This window comes from Coregonus lavaretus (genome assembly GCF_964263955.1).
Source record: "Coregonus lavaretus genome assembly, chromosome: 20".
Classification (NCBI taxonomy): Eukaryota; Metazoa; Chordata; class Actinopteri; order Salmoniformes; family Salmonidae; genus Coregonus; species Coregonus lavaretus.
The window spans coordinates 43,243,269-43,262,736 of NC_140007.1; the positions used below are offsets into that span (position 1 = coordinate 43,243,269).

A 19,468-nucleotide genomic window follows, 5' to 3' on the forward strand; every position below is an offset into this window, starting at 1 on the left:
AATCAATCAATCAAACGATCAGCTACTTTTAATTCAGTAGAGTAACTTGGCACACTAGAAATCATGACAAAATCATGTTCAATACTTGAGAGGAGACCAACCTGTGTGGCTGATGTATTGACCAGGTTTACAGCTGCTGTGTCTCTGGGCTGCTCTACAACCATCCTTAGTTGGGTCTAGACAGTAGAACCCCTCCAGTGTCCCACAGACAGTGTCTGATGAAGGTCTACATGGCTGCTTTACCTTCAAACCCAAACCTATGGAGAAAACATGTCACTTGGTATCTGAAGCTAAATGTAAAACCTGTTGTATTTAATTAAAACAACAGCTGATATTAAAGTAGCTCAGTGTTTACACCCAGAACACAGAATTCTCACCTGGATCACATGTGGTACAGTTGTTGCATGTTGTTTTCCCACTGGGCTCATCAAGGAATGTGGAGTCAATACAGGGCACACAGGAAGGTGTACGTGTAGATTTAGTACAATGACTATATACACGATATCCTGTTGAAAAGAAAACCAGAAAATAATTACGTTTTGTTATTATTATTATCATAATTATTATTATTGTTACATTTTACATTTTTTGTATAGTTATTATTATAATTAACCCCTCATAAAAATACACAAGGTCCTTACCAGGCCAACACATTATGCAATCTCTATCGCCTAATTTATAGATGGGGCGATCATATGTGAAACAGGGTTCAATGTTTAGAAGTATAGAAGTTATATGTTGGTGTTGATGATGTATTAATGTCTGGTGATTCATATGATGTAAAGAGACGGTCCTTACCTGGCCAACACATGGGACAACATTCATCCCCTATTCTGTACTCGGCTCTACCACATGAGATACAGGATCCAATGTTTCCAAGCACCAATATATTAGGTATCTGGAAGTAGAGAACATTTTAGAAATAAAATCGCAAAAATCTAAACTGATGGTGTTTATTCATAAAACCTACAGAAGTAGATAACAGAATTCTAACCTAAATATTCCCATTTCAAATATAATTATTGTAATTATGTGGGACCATTTTAAACAGGCTTTTGTGAGTGTGGTGGCACCCACTGGTGTGCTTATTTTGTCTTTAAAAGGTGTGACAAATGTACTTCTCTCCCCCACATTTTTTCTACGAAGGTTTCAGTAAAATGGACAGAACTAGTAGGCTAATAATAACTGATTTATATTTCATAGAGGAAATATTTAAATAGATAATTGGTTTTAAAACATGCCAAGCCACAATGTGCTAATCAGAAATGTTTAACTTACAGTCCATATCAAGGTTTCAAACTGTGCCATGGTTCCTCAATCCTCTCCAACTCACTGGAAGACCCACACACTGGATTTGTGAAGTTCTTAGGCGTTTTGAAGTATGGAGATGAACTGACCTGTAGAATTAATGTATTTTAGTACATGTCAATATAAACCTTTCAATTTGTAAATTATGATATCTTACTGAATTGAATCACTGAAAAAATAACTAATAAGCTAGTTATCAACTTTGAGAAGTATGAAACAGAATTAGGCATGTAGTTATTAGAGAATGCTGCCATCTTTGACACTTGATACAGCTAAGACTGGAAGTTTTTGTAGCAGGTAAGGAGAGCATTTTCACTAACCCTAACCCCTTTCCTAACCTTAACCTAACTCTCCTAACCTGCTGTGTATACCAGTGACTGAAGGAACATGGTCTTCTTCCTTTTTTAACCAGCTATTTTTAACCGGCTCATATTTGAAACAAATACATGTTAAAACACACTGGAGTCTGGCGATACAACTCACCACTATAACTGGGCCTCTAAGTCTGTTTTCTCCCTGTTGTGCTGTCTGTCTATGCATCTCTGCTGTCACTGTCTCTCTGTCTGTGATTCTCCTTGTTCTCCTCTGCTGTCTCTCTGTCTGTCTGTGATTCTCCTCTGCTGTCTGTCACTCTGTCACTCTGTCGGTCTCTGTTTCTTCTTGTTCTCCTCTGCTGTCTCTCTGTCCTCCCTACCCTTTTGTCAGCTGGCATCACAGCAGTTCTTCTCTGCCACCCTGTCAATGACATCATCTGTATCCAGGACCATAAGGATTTCCTTTTCAGTTGTCATCAGCATAATGCCTCCAAGTGATCGTAGGATAAGGGTGCTCCTGAGTCGATGTTTTATGAATTTGAGAGTAGAGAAGCTCCTCTCACAGGTTACCTGGATGACAGACAGGGTGAGTAGGAACTTGTACCCCAGGCCTATAACATGGTAAGCCTCTGTCAACAAGATGTACCACCATAGAAGTTGATAACAACATACAGAACAGTTCTTACATGTTGAACAACTTTTATTCATCCTCTCCACTTGTTCTTCATCATGTCCATCCGCTGGTATCTCACTCACATTCCTGGTTGTGTCCTTCTCCACTGCTGATGTTTTCACGCTCTCCCACTGACTGGTCAACTCACACTGCAAAGTGCTGACAGATGCTCGGCTGGCAAACTTAAGCAAGAGTTTGCTTAGTTTAGCAAGTGATGTCTGGGGCAATCCATTATATTTTATCTCTGAGAACCTGCTGGGGTCCAGATAAGCAAAGTCTGTGTACAATGTGCCTTGTGTCAGAAAGCGCTGATAGATGCTATCAGTGACTGTATCCATGATGACAAAGTGCACCTTAGTCTTGTAGACCCTCTCTGCATCTCTATCAGTCTCATCCTGAGCCAACTCCCCAGGCATGGGCTTCCCCAGGCATCTCAGCTTACACTTCCTGTTCGGTGTCTTCATCCTGTTCTTGCAGCTTGTCAGTGTCTGTGGCCCTCTTCACAGCACACCAGTGTTTTTCTCCTATAGGAGAGAGACGTCTGTGGCGAGTGTCCAGGCTTTTTCCCTCCACACATTAATTATTGTGTAGGACTCTGGAATTAACACTGCCAGGTTATTTAGTAGAGAACAGCAACACACTTGCTATAACTACTCCTATTGCTATAACTACTCCTATAACTACTCCTATTGCTATAACTACTCCTATTGCTATAACTACTCCTATTGCTCTAACTACTCCTATTGCTCTAACTACTCCTATTGTTATAACTACTCCTATTGCTATAACTACTCCTATTGCTATAACTACTCCTATTGTTATAACTACTCCTATTGCTATAACTACTCCTATTGCTATAACTACTCCTATTGCTATAACTACTCCTATTGCTATAACTACTCCTATTGCTATAACTACTCCTATTGCTATAACTACTCCTATTGTTATAACTACTCCTATTGCTATAACTACTCCTATTGCTATAACTACTCCTATTGCTATAACTACTCCTATTGTCTGCCATCACAAGATTCAGGATGTGTGTAACACCACATGTACTTGGTTGGGAGAGTTTGCGGATAGCAAGGCAGAGAAACCAAAGTCCAGTTGTAGTGTTTCAATGACGTCTTTAACTAACTGAACAAAGTACACGATGAATACAAAAGTATGAGGACACCCCTTCAAATTAGTGGATTAGTCTATTTCAGCCACACCCGTTGTTGACAGGTGTATAAAATCAAGCACACAGTCATGCAATCTCCATAGAAAAACATTGGCCGTTGGAATGGCCTTACTGAAGAGGTCAGTGACTTTCAACGTGGCACCATCATAGGATGACACCTTTCCACAAGTCAGTTCGTCAAATTTCTGCCCTGCTAGAGCTGCCCCGGTCAACTGTAAGTGCTGATATTGTGATGTGGAAACGTCTAGGAGCAACAACGGCTCAGCCACAAAGTGGTAGGCCACACAAGCTCACAGAACTGGACCGGCGAGTGCTGAAGCGCATAGCACGTAAAAATAGTCTTTCCTCGGTTGCAACACTCATTACCGAGTTCCAAACTGCCTCTGAAAGCAACGTCAGCACAAGAACTGTTCGTCTGGAGTTTCATGAAATGGGTTCGGACTAGGTGCCTTAGTTCCTGTGAAGGGAAATCTTAACGCTACAGCATACAATGACATTCTAGACGATTCTGTGCTTCCAACTTTGTGGCGACAGTTTGGGGAATGCCCTTTCTTGTTTCAGCATGACAATGCCCCCGTCGAGATTGGTGTGAAAGAACTTGACTGGCCTGCACAGAGCCCTGACCTCAACCCCATCGAACACCTTTGGGATGAATTGGAACGCCGACTGCGAGCCAGGCCTAATTGCCCAACATCAGTGCCTGACCTCACTAATGCTCTTGTGGCTGAATGGTATCAAGTCCCCCACAGCAATGTTCCAACATCTAGTGGAAAGCCTTCCCAGAAGAGTGGAGGCTGTTATAGCAGCAAAAGGGGGAACCAACTCCATATTATCCAGTTTATCCAAATAAAATATTGAAATATTGATCATTTATTTGACCAAGACGCACACAGACAGAAAGACGCATCAATCTCAGATAAAGCATCCGAGCAAGTGAAACAGCGCCCCTCTGTCTCTGTAAGTGTAGACCATGTATCTGATGCTGTCTGGACAAAAGGAGTATGGCATGTCAAACTTTTTCTGTCCAGACAGCATCAGATACATGGGCTTCATATAGTAAAACAGACAGCCGCTGTTTCGCTCACTAGTTTCAGGAAAAGGCGAAGCAAGAGGGCTCACTCTCGCCCAAATCTGTCCTGAATAAGCCCAATGCGTTTCTATGGGCATAATATGCAGACCTAAGCTTGTCACCTGCATTCTCGCCTTTGGGACAACGACGTAGGCATCTCATCATTATATACAGATCTCTGGTTTCAGCCACTTGCGAATTAGAAAAGAAAGTTGGCGGGTGCACTGTTCGGATGCTGGCTTCCCCTAAAGTAAATTGATATTTTGCCAAAATTGTATAGTTACTCCTTTCTAAATAAAATCATTCAAAATACTTTACCAGAGAGCTTGACTTAACCGCAGCTTTTTTTTATTTTTATGCTGTGGGTTGTTTTAAATCACAAGTGCACAGCCCTATGCCTATTTGGGAAGACAGCAAGTTGGGCAGCGAGCGTGGCAATAGGCCTAGCTGATTATTGAGTTTCGGCTGTCAGTGAAAAGCATCTAAAATGTGTGAAGATAATGTGTCTTGAGTATAATTTAAAGTGTTTAGACAAGAAGAAGGGGAGGGTGTGTGGTGAAGATATGGGCGTCTCTCTCCAGAATGCACTCAGCTCTCCAGAATGTGCTCTGCTGTCTCCTGACAATTCTTGAACATTCATTGTTTTATTGTGTGAATTGTTTGCCCTTTGATTATTTATTTTGATCAATTCCCCATTACATATGTAACCAGTAGGCCTAGTAAATGTACCGTTAATCCCTGTCATTTGGTTACATTAATTACTGTTAATGCATGCATTACAATAATTTACCGTTCTCATTCTCGGAGTGGAAACGTTGTTTGCAGAGTTTACAACCTGCTACACTTGTGAGAAACAAGTTTAGGTTTATTTCATAACCATCATTTAGGAGTTTTGTCCATTTTTTTATTGTCTTTTGTTTGGAGTGCTCCATGTGAGCAGTGAGCATGTGTGGTTTCTCTGTGCTGATAACGTTGAGGGAGCAACTGTGGCTGAGCACACCAACCTCCTGAGTTGACATAATGTTGCACTTCACTAGTGATAGCTCAAGTCAAGACCAATAGAAAGGGAAGCAGACAAGCGGAGTAGAGATTAATGCGATTGAAAGAACCTGCATTTTCATCAGGATATTGTCTACTGTTTTTATTTGTTGGCCTTAGGCCTATGTATTTTACTTAGTTGACGATGGAAGTTATAGGCCTACTGCTGAATTGGCCTATAGGCTATCTCTGAGTTCCATGTGCTAATGTCTTTAGACGCCAATGGCGGCTAAAGAAAAAATATATACAGTGGGGAGAACAAGTATTTGATACACTGCCGATTTTGCAGGTTTTCCTTCTTACAAAGCATGTAGAGGTCTGTAATTTTTATCAAAGGTACACTTCAACTGTGAGAGACGGAATCTAAAACAAAAAAACTGAAAATCACAGAAAACAACAAACATAAGAGGATAAAAAACCTAAAATAATAACAATAAAAACTGAACGACTAAAAAGCACCCTAAGAAAAAGCAAAGCTAAAAACGTACGTTTTAAGATCTCTTTTAAATATGTCTACAGTTTTGGCCCCCCTCAGGTTCTCTGGCAGGCTATTCCAGAGGCTGGGTGCATAATAACTATAAACTGACTCTCAATGCCTCTTGGTCCTAGGCTTTGGGATAGTTACAGTGGGGGAAAAAAGTATTTAGTCAGCCACCAATTGTGCAAGTTCTCCCACTTAAAAAGATGAGAGAGGCCTGTAATTTTCATCATAGGTACACGTCAACTATGACAGACAAAATGAGAAAAAAAATCCAGAAAATCACATTGTAGGATTTTTTATGAATTTATTTGCAAATTATGGTGGAAAATAAGTATTTGGTCAATAACAAAAGTTTCTCAATACTTTGTTATATACCCTTTGTTGGCAATGACACAGGTCAAACGTTTTCTGTAAGTCTTCACAAGGTTTTCACACACTGTTGCTGGTATTTTGGCCCATTCCTCCATGCAGATCTCCTCTAGAGCAGTGATGTTTTGGGGCTGTCGCTGGGTAACACGGACTTTCAACTCCCTCCAAAGATTTTCTATGGGGTTGAGATCTGGAGACTGGCTAGGCCACTCCAGGACCTTGAAATGCTTCTTACGAAGCCACTCCTTCGTTGCCCGGGTGGTGTGTTTGGGATCATTGTCATGCTGAAAGACCCAAACACATTTCATCTTCAATGCCCTTGCTGATGGAAGGAGGTTTTCACTCAAAATCTCACGATACATGGCCCCATTCATTCTTTCCTTTACACGGATCAGTCGTCCTGGTCCCTTTGCAGAAAAACAGCCCCAAAGCATGATGTTTCCACCCCCATGCTTCACAGTAGGTATGGTGTTCTTTGGATGCAACTCAGCATTCTTTGTCCTCCAAACACGATGAGTTGAGTTTTTACCAAAAAGTTATATTTTGGTTTCATCTGACCATATGACATTCTCCCAATCCTCTTCTGGATCATCCAAATGCACTCTAGCAAACTTCAGACGGGCCTGGACATGTACTGGCTTAAGCAGGGGGACACGTCTGGCACTGCAGGATTTGAGTCCCTGGCGGCATAGTGTGTTACTGATGGTAGACTTTGTTACTTTGGTCCCAGCTCTCTGCAGGTCATTCACTAGGTCCCCCCGTGTGGTTCTGGGATTTTTGCTCACCGTTCTTGTGATCATTTTGACCCCACGGTGTGAGATCTTGCGTGGAGCCCCAGATCGAGGGAGATTATCAGTGGTCTTGTATGTCTTCCATTTCCTAATAATTGCTCCCACAGTTGATTTCTTCAAACCAAGCTGCTTACCTATTGCAGATTCAGTCTTCCCAGCCTGGTGCAGGTCTACAATTTTGTTTCTGGTGTCCTTTGACAGCTCTTTGGTCTTGGCCATAGTGGAGTTTGGAGTGTGACTGTTTGAGGTTGTGGACAGGTGTCTTTTATACTGATAACAAGTTCAAACAGGTGCCATTAATACAGGTAACGAGTGGAGGACAGAGGAGCCTCTTAAAGAAGAAGTTACAGGTCTGTGAGAGCCAGAAATCTTGCTTGTTTGTAGGTGACCAAATACTTATTTTCCACCATAATTTGCAAATAAATTCATTAAAAATCCTACAATGTGATTTTCTGGAGAAAAAAATTCTCAATTGGTCTGTCATAGTTGACGTGTACCTATGATGAAAATTACAGGCCTCTCTCATCTTTTTAAGTGGGAGAACTTGCACAATTGGTGGCTGACTAAATACTTTTTTCCCCCACTTTAAAAGGCCAGTGCCAGAGGACCTGAGGGACCTACTGGGTACATAACTTAAAAGCATGTCTGACATGTGTTGGGGTGCACAATCGTGGATTGATTTAAAAACCAATAGAATAATCTTAAAATGAATTCTAAAACTCACAGGTAGCCAGTGAGAGACCTTAAAACCGGTGTAATTTGTATTTGTATTTATTATTGGTTCCTGCCAAGGCAGCAGCTACTCTTCCTGGGGTCCAGCAAAATTAAGGCAGTATATATATATATACAGTGGGGAGAACAAGTATTTGATACACTGCCAATTTTGCAGGTTTTCCTACTTACAAAGCATGTAGAGGTCTGTAATTTTTTATCATAGGTACACTTCAACTGTGAGAGAATCTAAAACAAAAATCCAGAAAATCACATTGTATGATTTTTAAGTAATTCATTTGCATTTCATTGCATGACATAAGTATTTGATACATCAGAAAAGCAGAACTTAATATTTGGTACAGAAACCTTTGTTTGCAATTACAGAGGTCATATGTTTCCTGTAGGTCTTGACCAGGTTTGCACACACTGCAGCAGGGATTTTGGCCCACTCCTCCATAGAGACCTTCTCCAGATCCTTCAGGTTTCGGGGCTGTCGCTGGGCAATACGGACTTTCAGCTCCCTCCAAAGATGTTCTATTGGGTTCAGGTCTGGAGACTGGCTAGGCCACTCCAGGGGCCTCATGTATCAATCTTGCGTACGCACGAAAACACGGCGTACGCCAGCTTTCACGTTCACGGTCAGATGTACTAACAGTGAAATTAACGTAAGAATGTGCGTTCTTCCACGTAAACTTCAGGCCTGGCGTACGTACATTTTTGTGATGTTTGTCCGTTGGCGACTCATAGAGGCAATAAAGTGAAGTGGCAAACATTACACTACGAACTGTTCTATCGCACCTGCCAGATATTGCTTATAATTTGTAATTGATAAATGATTTGCCATATTATTGTCACACGAGTCTTATTAGAATATTCTATTAATTATGCAATTAAGTAAGAACATATATAAAGGATGTGAAAATTGATACAACCCGTCTAGCAATGGCAGCTTTGGCTTTATTAGAAGACATTTTCAATGGACAAATCCGGAGAGAACGAGTTTTTAGGGACCACGGTGATTTTCTGGCCCACGACGATGACTGGCTCATCAGCCGTTTCAGATTTCCAAGGGCTATACTCTTGGAGCTCTGCGCTGAGTTGGTCCGAATTTGGAAAGAGAGACAGTGAGGAGCCACGCATTACCCGTTCCTTTACAGGTGCTTACTACACTTGGTTTCCTAGCAACCGGTTCTTTCCAAAGAGAACTGGCAGACCGCTCAGGAATAAGCCAGTCGTGTTTGAGCCGTGCAATGCCACCTGTATGGGACGGCATCATCCGCTTGTCTACCAGGTATATAACGTTCCCATACGATGCAGGTGACCAGCCAAACATCAAAGCGCAATTTGCAGCGATAGCCGGTTTTCCTAATGTAATCGGAGCGATCGACTGCACACATATTGCTATAAAGGCGCCATCTGAAGACGAATTTGCATATGTGAATCGGAAACATTTCCATTCAATAAATGTGCAGATTATATGTGATGCACAAATGCGCCTAACAAATATTGTGGCAAGGTGGCCTGGGTCAACCCATGATTCATATATCCTTACAAACAGCATGGTTGGGATGAGACTCCAAGCTGGCAGGGTGCACGATGGGTGGCTACTTGGTAAAGTTATGCATTTAAATGTATGGTTCTATCTAAAAGTAAAATGTTTGTGTCTGTAATTATTATTACTGCCCATCAGGAGACAGTGGTTATCCACTAAAGACGTGGCTGTTAACCCCCCTCACCAACCCACAAACTGACCGAGAGCGCAGATACAATGATGCCCATTCCCGCACTCGGTCAGTTGTGGAGCGGGCGATTGGGCAGCTGAAATGTCGGTGGCGCTGCCTTGACAGGACCGGGGGGATGCTGTTATACCGCCCTGACAAGGTTTGCCGCATCATACTGGCCTGTGGAGTGCTGCACAATGTCGCGCACAGGCATGGCATACCCCTTGGTGAGGTGGGGGCACCGCCAGATGACCCTGACCCAGGACCAGTATATGTGCAGCACAATCAACAAGCCATTCAGGCCCGTCAACGTGTAATTGCCACAATATAAATGGTACTCAGACACAAAGTTCATTTTTTGACCAATTCTTTTAATGAATGGCTTATTTCTGTGAGTGCGTCAGTGACATTTTTAAGGTGACTGTTCATTTCTTCAATGGCCCTAACAATTTGTTGTTGTGACTCCAGAACAGCATGCGTCAAGACACGGCCAGATGGACGGGCTTCAGCACTGGGGGGAACATTAGAGACACGGGAGACGCTGGACTGAATGGGCTCTGGCTGCTCAGGTGGTGCGGACTCTGAGTGCGTGCCAGTGGACGTTCCTGCGGTTCCTAAGTCCAATTAAACACAGGCACATCTTAACAGTAATTTGAGTCTGTTCCTTATTAATGGGTACACGCATTTGCAATAAAAGCAGTGGATACGTGAAATCTCTGGTGTACCTTTTGCTATATTGCATGCATTTTAAAATTAAACGGTGGCTGGCTATGTATATCAAAGTTAAGGAAATAAATCTGAGTCACCTTGCTGGCAGTCCTGTAGTATATCAGAGTCTCCTACATCAGCGGATACGATTCCAGAGATTAACGTGTCTCCTACAATAGAGGCAACTCTCTGATCAAAGGGTGCAAGTTCATCGGTCCCTGTACCACCGCCTGTTCTGCCCACACTTTGTCGGTGCGCAGCAGTTCTCCGCTTAACTTCCACCTTTATGTCTGACCATTTCTTCTTCAGTTCATTTACGGTGCGACTCTTAGATCCCACCGCGTTGACGGCATCAGACAAACTCGCCCACTCTTTTTTCTTTCTTTTGTTATTAATTCCAGAGGACAGATTTCCAAATAAAATATTTTTTCTTGTTTCTACCTCTGATAGTAGCACCTCTAATTCGTTTTCAGTGAAATTTCGTTTCTTGCTTGCTTTAGCCATGTTCTTGCAGGTTTCTTTTGCCAAATTGGACTAATTACCATATTTAAATTGATTTAATTGAGGGAGGAGACAGGGTGTGGTGTGGTGCTCGTGCATGTGCGCTCAATTTCGCGTTGATTGGGATGTACAAAGAGAATGTATGTGGAATGCTGCGTACGCAGAGATTCATACATCAGATTTTTTTGGTGCGTACGCACATTTATGGCTTTGTCCGTACGCAATGTTTTAGTATGAATTCAACGCAAGTCTTTGTACATGAGGCCCCAGGACCTTGAGATGCTTCTTACGGAGCCACTCCTTAGTTGCCCTGCCTGTGTGTGTCGGGTCGTTGTCATGCTGGAAGACCCAGCCACGACCCATCTTCAATGCTCTTACTGAGGAAAGGAGGTTGTTGGCCAAGATCTCGCGATACATGGCCCCATCCATCCTCCCCTCAATACGGTGCAGTCGTCCTGTCCCCTTTGCAGAAAAGCATCCCCAAAGAATGATGTTTCCACCTCCATGCTTCACGGTTGGGATGGTGTTCTTGGGGTTGTACTCATCCTTCTTCTTCCTCCAAACACAGCGAGTGGAGTTTAGACCAAAAAGCTCTATTTTTGTCTCATCAGACCACATGACCTTCTCCCATTCCTCCTCTGGATCATCCAGATGGTCATTGGCAAACTTCAGACGGGCCTGGACATGCGCTGGCTTGAGCAGGGGGACCTTGCGTGCGCTGCAGGATTTTAATCCATGACGGCGTAGTGTGTTACTAATGGTTTTCTTTGAGACTGTGGTCCCAGCTCTCTTCAGGTCATTGACCAGGTCCTGCCGTGTAGTTCTGGGCTGATCCCTCACCTTCCTCATGATCATTGATGCCCCACGAGGTGAGATCTTGCATGGAGCCCCAGACAGAGGGTGATTGACCGTCATCTTGAACTTCTTCCATTTTCTAATAATTGCGCCAACAGTTGTTGCCTTCTCACCAAGCTGCTTGCCTATTGTCCTGTAGCCCATCCCAGCCTTGTGCAGGTCTACAATTTTATCCCTGATGTCCTTACACAGCTCTCTGGTCTTGGCCATTGTGGAGAGGTTGGAGTCTGTTTGATTGAGTGTGTGGACAGGTGTCTTTTATACAGGTAATGAGTTCAAACAGGTGCAGTTAATACAGGTAATGAGTTGAGAACAGGAGGGCTTCTTAAAGAAAAACTAACAGGTCTGTGAGAGCCGGAATTCTTACTGGTTGGTAGGTGATCAAATACTTATGTCATGCAATAAAATGCAAATTAATTACTTAAAAATCATACAATGTGATTTTCTGGATTTTTGTTTTAGATTCCGTCTCTCACAGTTGAAGTGTTTAGTCAGCCACCAATTGTGCAAGTTCATAGTCAAAACATAGTCAAAGATACAACAGAAAATATATATACAGTGTGTGCAAATGTAGTAAGTTATGGAGGTAAGGCAATAAATAGGCCATAGTGCAAAATAGTTACAATTTCGTATTAACACTGGAATGCTACAGTGGGGAAAAAAAGTATTTAGTCAGCCACCAATTGTGCAAGTTCTCCCACTTAAAAAGATGAGAGAGGCCTGTAATTTTCATCATAGGTACACGTCAACTATGACAGACAAAATCTGCAGACCTAAAATCCAGAAAATCACATTGTAGGATTTTTAATTAATTTATTTGCAAATTATGGTGGAAAATAAGAATTTGGTCAATAACAAAAGGTTCTCAATACTTTGTTATATACCCTTTGTTGGCAATGACACAGGTCAAACGTTTTCTGTAAGTCTTCACAAGGTTTTCACACACTGTTGCTGGTATTTTGGCCCATTCCTCCATGCAGATCTCCTCTAGAGCAGTGATGTTTTGGGGCTGTCGCTGGGCAACACAGACTTTCAACTCCCTCCAAAGATTTTCTATGGGGTTGAGATCTGGAGACTGGCTAAAACACTCCAGGACCTTGAAATGCTTCTTACGTGGCTTCCACTCCTTCGTTGTTTGGGATCATTGTCATGCTGAAAGACCCAGCCACGTTTCCTCTTCAATGCCCTTGCTGATGGAAGGAGGTTTTCACTCAATCTCACGATACATGGTCCCATTCATTCTTTCCTTTACACGGATCAGTCGTCCTGGTCCCTTTGCAGAAAAACAGCCCCAAAGCATGATGTTTCCACCCCCATGCTTCACAGTAGGTATGGTGTTCTTTGGATGCAACTCAGCATTCTTTGTCCTCCAAACACGACGAGTTGAGTTTTTACATAAAAGTTCTATTTTGGTTTCATCTGACTATATGACATTCTCCCAATCCTCTTCTGGATCATCCAAATGCACTCTAGCAAACTTCAGACAGGCCTGGACATGTACTGGCTTAAGCAGGGGGACACGTCTGGCACTGCAGGATTTGAGTCCCTGGCGGCGTAGTGTGTTACTGATGGTAGGCTTTGTTACTTTGGTCCCAGCTCTCTGCAGGTCATTCACTAGGCCCCCCCGTGTGGTTCTGGGATTTTTGCTCACCGTTCTTGTGATCATTTTGACCCCACAGGGTGAGATCTTGCGTGGAGCCCCAGATCGAGGGAGATTATCAGTGGTCTTGTACGTCTTCCATTTCCTAATAATTGCTCCCACAGTTGATTTCTTCAAACCAAGCTGCTTACCTATTGCAGATTCAGTCTTCCCAGCCTGGTGCAGGTCTACAATTTTGTTTCTGGTGTCCTTTGACAGCTCTTTGGTCTTGGCCATAGTGGAGTTTGGAGTGTGACTATTTGAGGTTGTGAAAGGTGTCTTTTATACTGATAACAAGTTCAAACAGGTGCCATTAATACAGGTAACGAGTGGAGGACAGAGGAGCCTCTTAAAGAAGAAGTTACAGGTCTGTGAGAGCCAGAAATCTTGCTTGTTTGTAGGTGACCAAATACTTATTTTCCACCATAATTTGCAAATAAATTTATTAAAAAATCCTACAATGTGATTTTCTGGAGAAAAAAATTCTCAATTTGTCGGTCATAGTTGACGTGTACCTATGATGAAAATTACAGGCCTCTCTCATCTTTTTAAGTGGGAGAACTTGCACAATTGGTGGCTGACTAAATACTTTTTTCCCCCACTGTATATGCCCTGTGGTTATATGGATGTATTCTGTATAAATGATGTGGGTATTTTGTTAGCAATGAGCCGTGTGGATGCATTATACATTCAAGTTCATGCAGTTGTGTGAGGATGATGGTGCTGCTCAGTAGTGCTGTGTAGTTGCACTCCTCTGATCATTCATTAGGTTAGTCACAGCCATGTTAGGTTGTATTGCCCTGTGCAGCAGATAACCTATAAATAATATGGCTACAATAGCTTATGTAATTGGAGGTTGTATTAAGCCTATACCTGCCATTTACTATTGTATTTCATTTCCCCTTTTTCAGAACCACACACAAACTCTTGGTTAACACAATTGTCAAGCCATACACTGTACTGTGCCGTTACTGCTCTGTGAATTGTCTCCGTACTGCTGTGCTGTTTGTTGCTACTTGGCTACCTGCCAAACTATTCACGTTTTACTTTTAATAAACGTTTAATCAATCTTTGTGTTCAACAAATTTACCAACTTTTTAGTTTTGTCCTCACTCATCTTTTTTCGTTAAACTTTTTCACCCCGGACGTTTATCCCGAGACAGAAGAGTCATTTTCCTGTGCGTTTTAGCTGCCAACTTTACGTTATTTTCCTTTTTTCCATCGCAACTTTTTTCCCTTATTCAACTTTTTCACTCCGGACGCTTTATCTGGACATGGTTCATCAACATCTTCAACAGCCGAAGCTAAGTAGTAACATTAACATGATGTCTTCTAATTGCAGTCGCTGTACTCATAATATACAGGAGAACGATCGCCTTACGGCGAAAATAGCTGTGCTACAAGCCCAGCTTCAGACGCAATCGTTAGGCAAGGGTAATCTCAGTGTAGGAAAGGAAGAAACAGCATCTGTGCCACCAGTAAGTACAGACAGTAACGTTAGTATAAATCCCCCCGCACAGTCCCTGCAGCCGGACAACTTTCTCATGGCTTCTGGAGGGAAATACTGTTGGAATGCTCAACCGGTGTCGCTCATTCAGCCGACAGAAACCTTCAACCGGTTTTCCCCATTATGTAGCGAGTCGGAGTCTGAGTCTGAGTCTTCTCTAGTCTCTACTCCTCCCGTTACGGGGTCTGAGACGCCGAAGGCTCCCACCATTAGCTCTGACAAATTGAAAACCCTAGTCATTGGCGACTCCATTACCCGCAGTATTAGACTTAAAACGAATCACCCAGCGATCATACACTGTTTACCAGGGGGCAGGGCTACCGACGTTAAGGCTAATCTAAAGATGGTGCTGGCTAAAGCTAAAACTGGCGAGTGTAGAGAGTATAGAGATATTGTTATCCACGTCGGCACCAACGATGTTAGGATGAAACAGTCAGAGGTCACCAAGTGCAACATAGCTTCAGCGTGTAAATCAGCTAGAAAGATGTGTCGGCATCGAGTAATTGTCTCTGGCCCCCTCCCAGTTAGGGGAAGTGACGAGCTCTACAGCAGAGTCTCAGCACTTAATCGCTGGTTGAAAACTGTTTTCTGCCCCTCCCAAAAGATAACATTTGTGGATAATTGGCCCTCTTTCTGGGACTCACCCACAAACAGGACCAAGCCTGACCTGCTGAGGAGTGACGGACTCCATCCTAGCTGGAGGGGTGCTCTCCTCTTATCTACCAACATAGATAGGGCTCTAACTCCTCTAGCCCCACAGTGAAATAGGGTGCAGGCCAGGCAGCAGGCTGTTAGCCAACCTGCCAGCTTAGTGGAGTCTGCCAATAGCACAGTCAGTGTAGTCAGCTCAGCCATACCCATTGAGACTGTGTCTGTGCCTCGACCTAGGTTGGGCAAAACTAAACATGGCGGTGTTCACCCTAGCAATCTTATTAGGATAAAGACCTCCTCCATTCCTGCCATTATTGAAAGAGATCGTGATACCTCACATCTCAAAATAGGGTTACTTAATGTTAGATCCCTCACTTCAAAGGCAGTCATAGTCAATGAACTAATCACTGATCATAATCTTGATGTGATTGTCCTGACTGAAACATGGCTTAAGCCTGATGAATTTGCTGTGTTAAATGAGGCCTCACCTCCTGGTTACACTAGTGACCATATTCCCCGTGCATCCCGCAAAGGCGGAGGTGTTGCTAACATTTACGATAGCAAATTTCAATTTACAAAAAAAAAAATGGCGTTTTCATCTTTTGAGCTTCTAGTCATGAAATCTATGCAGCCTACTCAATCACTTTTTATAGCTACTGTTTACAGGCCTCCTGGGCCATATACAGCGTTCCTCTCTGAGTTTCCTGAATTCCTATCAGACCTTGTAGTCATAGCAGATCATATTCTAATTTTTGGTGATTTTAATATTCACATGGAGAAGTCCACAGACCCACTCCAAAAGTCTTTCGGAGCCATTATCGACTCAGTGGGTTTTGTCCAACATGTCTCTGGACCTACTCACTGCCACAGTCATACTCTGGACCTAGTTTTGTCCCATGGAATAAATGTTGTAGATCTTAATGTTTTTCCACAAAATCCTGGACTATCGGACCACCATTTTATTACATTTGCAATCGCAACAAATAATCTGCTCAGACCCCAACCAAGGAGCATCAAAAGTCGTGCTATAAATTCTCAAACAACACAAAAATTCATTGATGCCCTTCCAGACTCCTTCTGCCTACCCAAGGACGTCAGAGGACAAAAATCAGTTAACCACTTAACTGAGGAACTCAATTTAACCTTGCGCAATACCCTAGATGCAGTTGCACCCCTAAAAACGAAAAACATTTGTCATAAGAAACTAGCTCCCTGGTATACAGAAAATACCCGAGCTTTGAAGCAAGCTTCCAGGAAATTGGAACGGAAATGGCGCCACACCAAACTGGAAGTCTTCCGACTAGCTTGGAAAGACAGTACCGTGCAGTACCGAAGAGCCCTCACTGCTGCTCGATCATCCTACTTTTCCAACTTAATTGAGGAAAATAAGAACAATCCAAAATTTCTTTTTGATACTGTTGCAAAGCTAACTAAAAAGCAGCATTCCCCAAGAGAGGATGGCTTTCACTTCAGCAGTGATAAATTCATGAACTTCTTTGAGGAAAAGATCATGACCATTAGAAAGCAAATTACGGACTCCTCTTTGAATCTGCGTATTCCTCCAGGGCTTAGCTGTCCTGGATCTGCACAGCTCTGCGAGGGCCTGGGATCGGGAGAGACACTTAAGTGTTTTAGTACTATATCTCTTGACACAATGATGAAAATAATCATGGCCTCTAAACCTTCAAGCTGCATACTGGATCCTATTCCTACTAAACTGCTGAAGGAGCTGCTTCCTGTGCTTGGCCCTCCTATGTTGAACATAATAAACAGCTCTCTATCCACCGGATGTGTACCAAACTCACTAAAAGTGGCAGTGATAAAGCCTCTCTTGAAAAAGACAAACCTTGACCCGGAAAATATAAAAAACTATCGGCCTATATCGAATCTTCCATTCCTCTCAAAAATTTTAGAAAAAGCTGTTGCGCAGCAACTCACTGCCTTTCTGAAGACAAACAATGTATACGAAATGCTTCAGTCTGGTTTTAGACCCCATCATAGCACTGAGACTGCACTTGTGAAGGTGGTAAATGACCTTTTAATGGCGTCAGACCGAGGCTCTGCATCTGTCCTCGTGCTACTAGACCTTAGTGCTGCCTTTGACACCATCGATCACCACATTCTTTTGGAGAGACTGGAAACCCAAATCGGTCTACACGGACAAGTTCTGGCCTGGTTTAGATCCTACCTGTCGGAAAGATATCAGTTTGTCTCTGTGAATGGTCTGTCCTCCGACAAATCAACTGTACATTTCGGTGTTCCTCAAGGTTCCGTTTTAGGACCACTATTGTTTTCACTATATATTTTACCTCTTGGGGATGTTATTCGAAAACATAATGTTAACTTTCACTGCTATGCGGATGACACACAGCTGTACATTTCAATGAAACATGGTGAAGCCCCAAAATTGCCCTCGCTAGAAGCCTGTGTTTCAGACATAAGGAAGTGGATGGCTGAAAACTTTTTACTTTTAAACTCGGACAAAACAGAGATGCTTGTTCTAGGTCCCAAGAAACAAAGAGATCTTCTGTTAAATCTGACAATTCATCTTGATGGTTGTAAAGTCGTCTCAAATAAAACTGTGAAGGACCTCGGTGTTACTCTTGACCCTGATCTCTCTTTTGACGAACATATCAAGACTGTTTCAAGGACAGCTTTTTTCCATCTACGTAACATTGCAAAAATCAGAAATTTTCTGTCCAAAAATGATGCATAAAAATTAATCCATGCATTTGTTACTTCTAGGTTAGACTACTGCAATGCTCTATTTTCCGGCTACCCGGATAAAGCACTAAATAAACTTCAGTTAGTGCTAAATACGGCTGCTAGAATCCTGACTAGAACCAAGAAATTTGATCATATTACTCCAGTGCTAGCTTCCCTACACTGGCTTCCTGTTAAGGCAAGGGCTGATTTCAAGGTTTTACTGTTAACCTATAAAGCGTTACATGGGCTTGCTCCTACCTATCTTTCCGAGTTGGTCCTGCCGTACATACCAATACGTACGCTACGGTCACAAGACGCAGGCCTCCTAATTGTCCCTAGAATTTCTAAGCAAACAGCGGGAGGCAGGGCTTTCTCCTATAGATCTCCATTTTTATGGAACAGTCTGCCTACCCATGTGAGAGACGCAGACTCGGTCTCAACCTTTAAGTCTTTACTGAAGACTTATCTCTTCAGTAGGTCATATGATTGAGTGTAGTCTGGCCCAGGAGTGTGAAGGTGAACGGAAAGGCTGGAGCAACGAACAGCCCTTGCTGTCTCTGCCGGGCCGGTTCCCCTCTCCACTGGGGTTCTCTGCCTCTAACCCTGTTGCAGGGGCTGAGTCACTGGCTTGCTGGTGCTCTTTCATGCCGTCCCTGGGAGGGGTGCGTCACTTGAGTGGGTTGAGTTACTGACGTGATCTTCCTGTCTGGGTTGGCGCCCCCCCCTTGGTTTGTGCTGTGGTGGAGACCTCTGTGGGCTATACTCGGCCTTGTCTCAGGATTGTAAGTTGGTGGTTGGGGATATCCCTCTAGTGGTGCGGGGGCTGTGCTTTGGCGGAGTGGGTGGGGTTATATCCTTCCTGTTTGGCCCTGTCCGGGGGTTTCTTCGGATGGGGCCACAGTGTCTCCGGACCGCTCCTGTCTCAGCCTCCAGTATTTATGCTGCAGTAGTTTATGTGTCGGGGGGCTGGGGTTAGTTGGTTATACCTGGAGTACTTCTCCTGTCTTATCCAGTGTCCTGTGTGAATTTAAGTATGCTCTCTCTAATTCTCTCGTTCTCTCTTTCTCTCTGAGAACCTGAGCCCTAGGACCATACGTCAGGACTACCGGGCATGATGACACCTTGCTGTCCCCAGTCCGCCTGGCCTTGCTGCTATTCCAGTTTCAACTGTTCTGCCTGCGGCTACGAAACCCCTACCTGTCCCAGACCTGCTGTTTTCAACTCTTTAATGATCGGCTAT

General features: G+C 43.2%; 1 protein-coding gene and 1 long non-coding RNA gene across 2 annotated transcripts in view; one reads left to right on the forward strand and one right to left on the reverse strand.

Moving 5' to 3' along the window:
- The window catches only part of LOC311148030 (tumor necrosis factor receptor superfamily member 5-like), a 195,006-nt gene that overhangs the window by 119,874 nt on the left and 55,664 nt on the right, over positions 1–19,468 (forward strand). The window lies entirely within an intron of this gene.
- Positions 94–730, reverse strand: LOC311148038. Its single transcript, XR_014614858.1, has 3 exons — positions 642–730; positions 378–506; positions 94–257 (listed from the first exon to the last, which is right to left on the reverse strand). It is a non-coding gene; the product is annotated as an uncharacterized lncRNA (long non-coding RNA).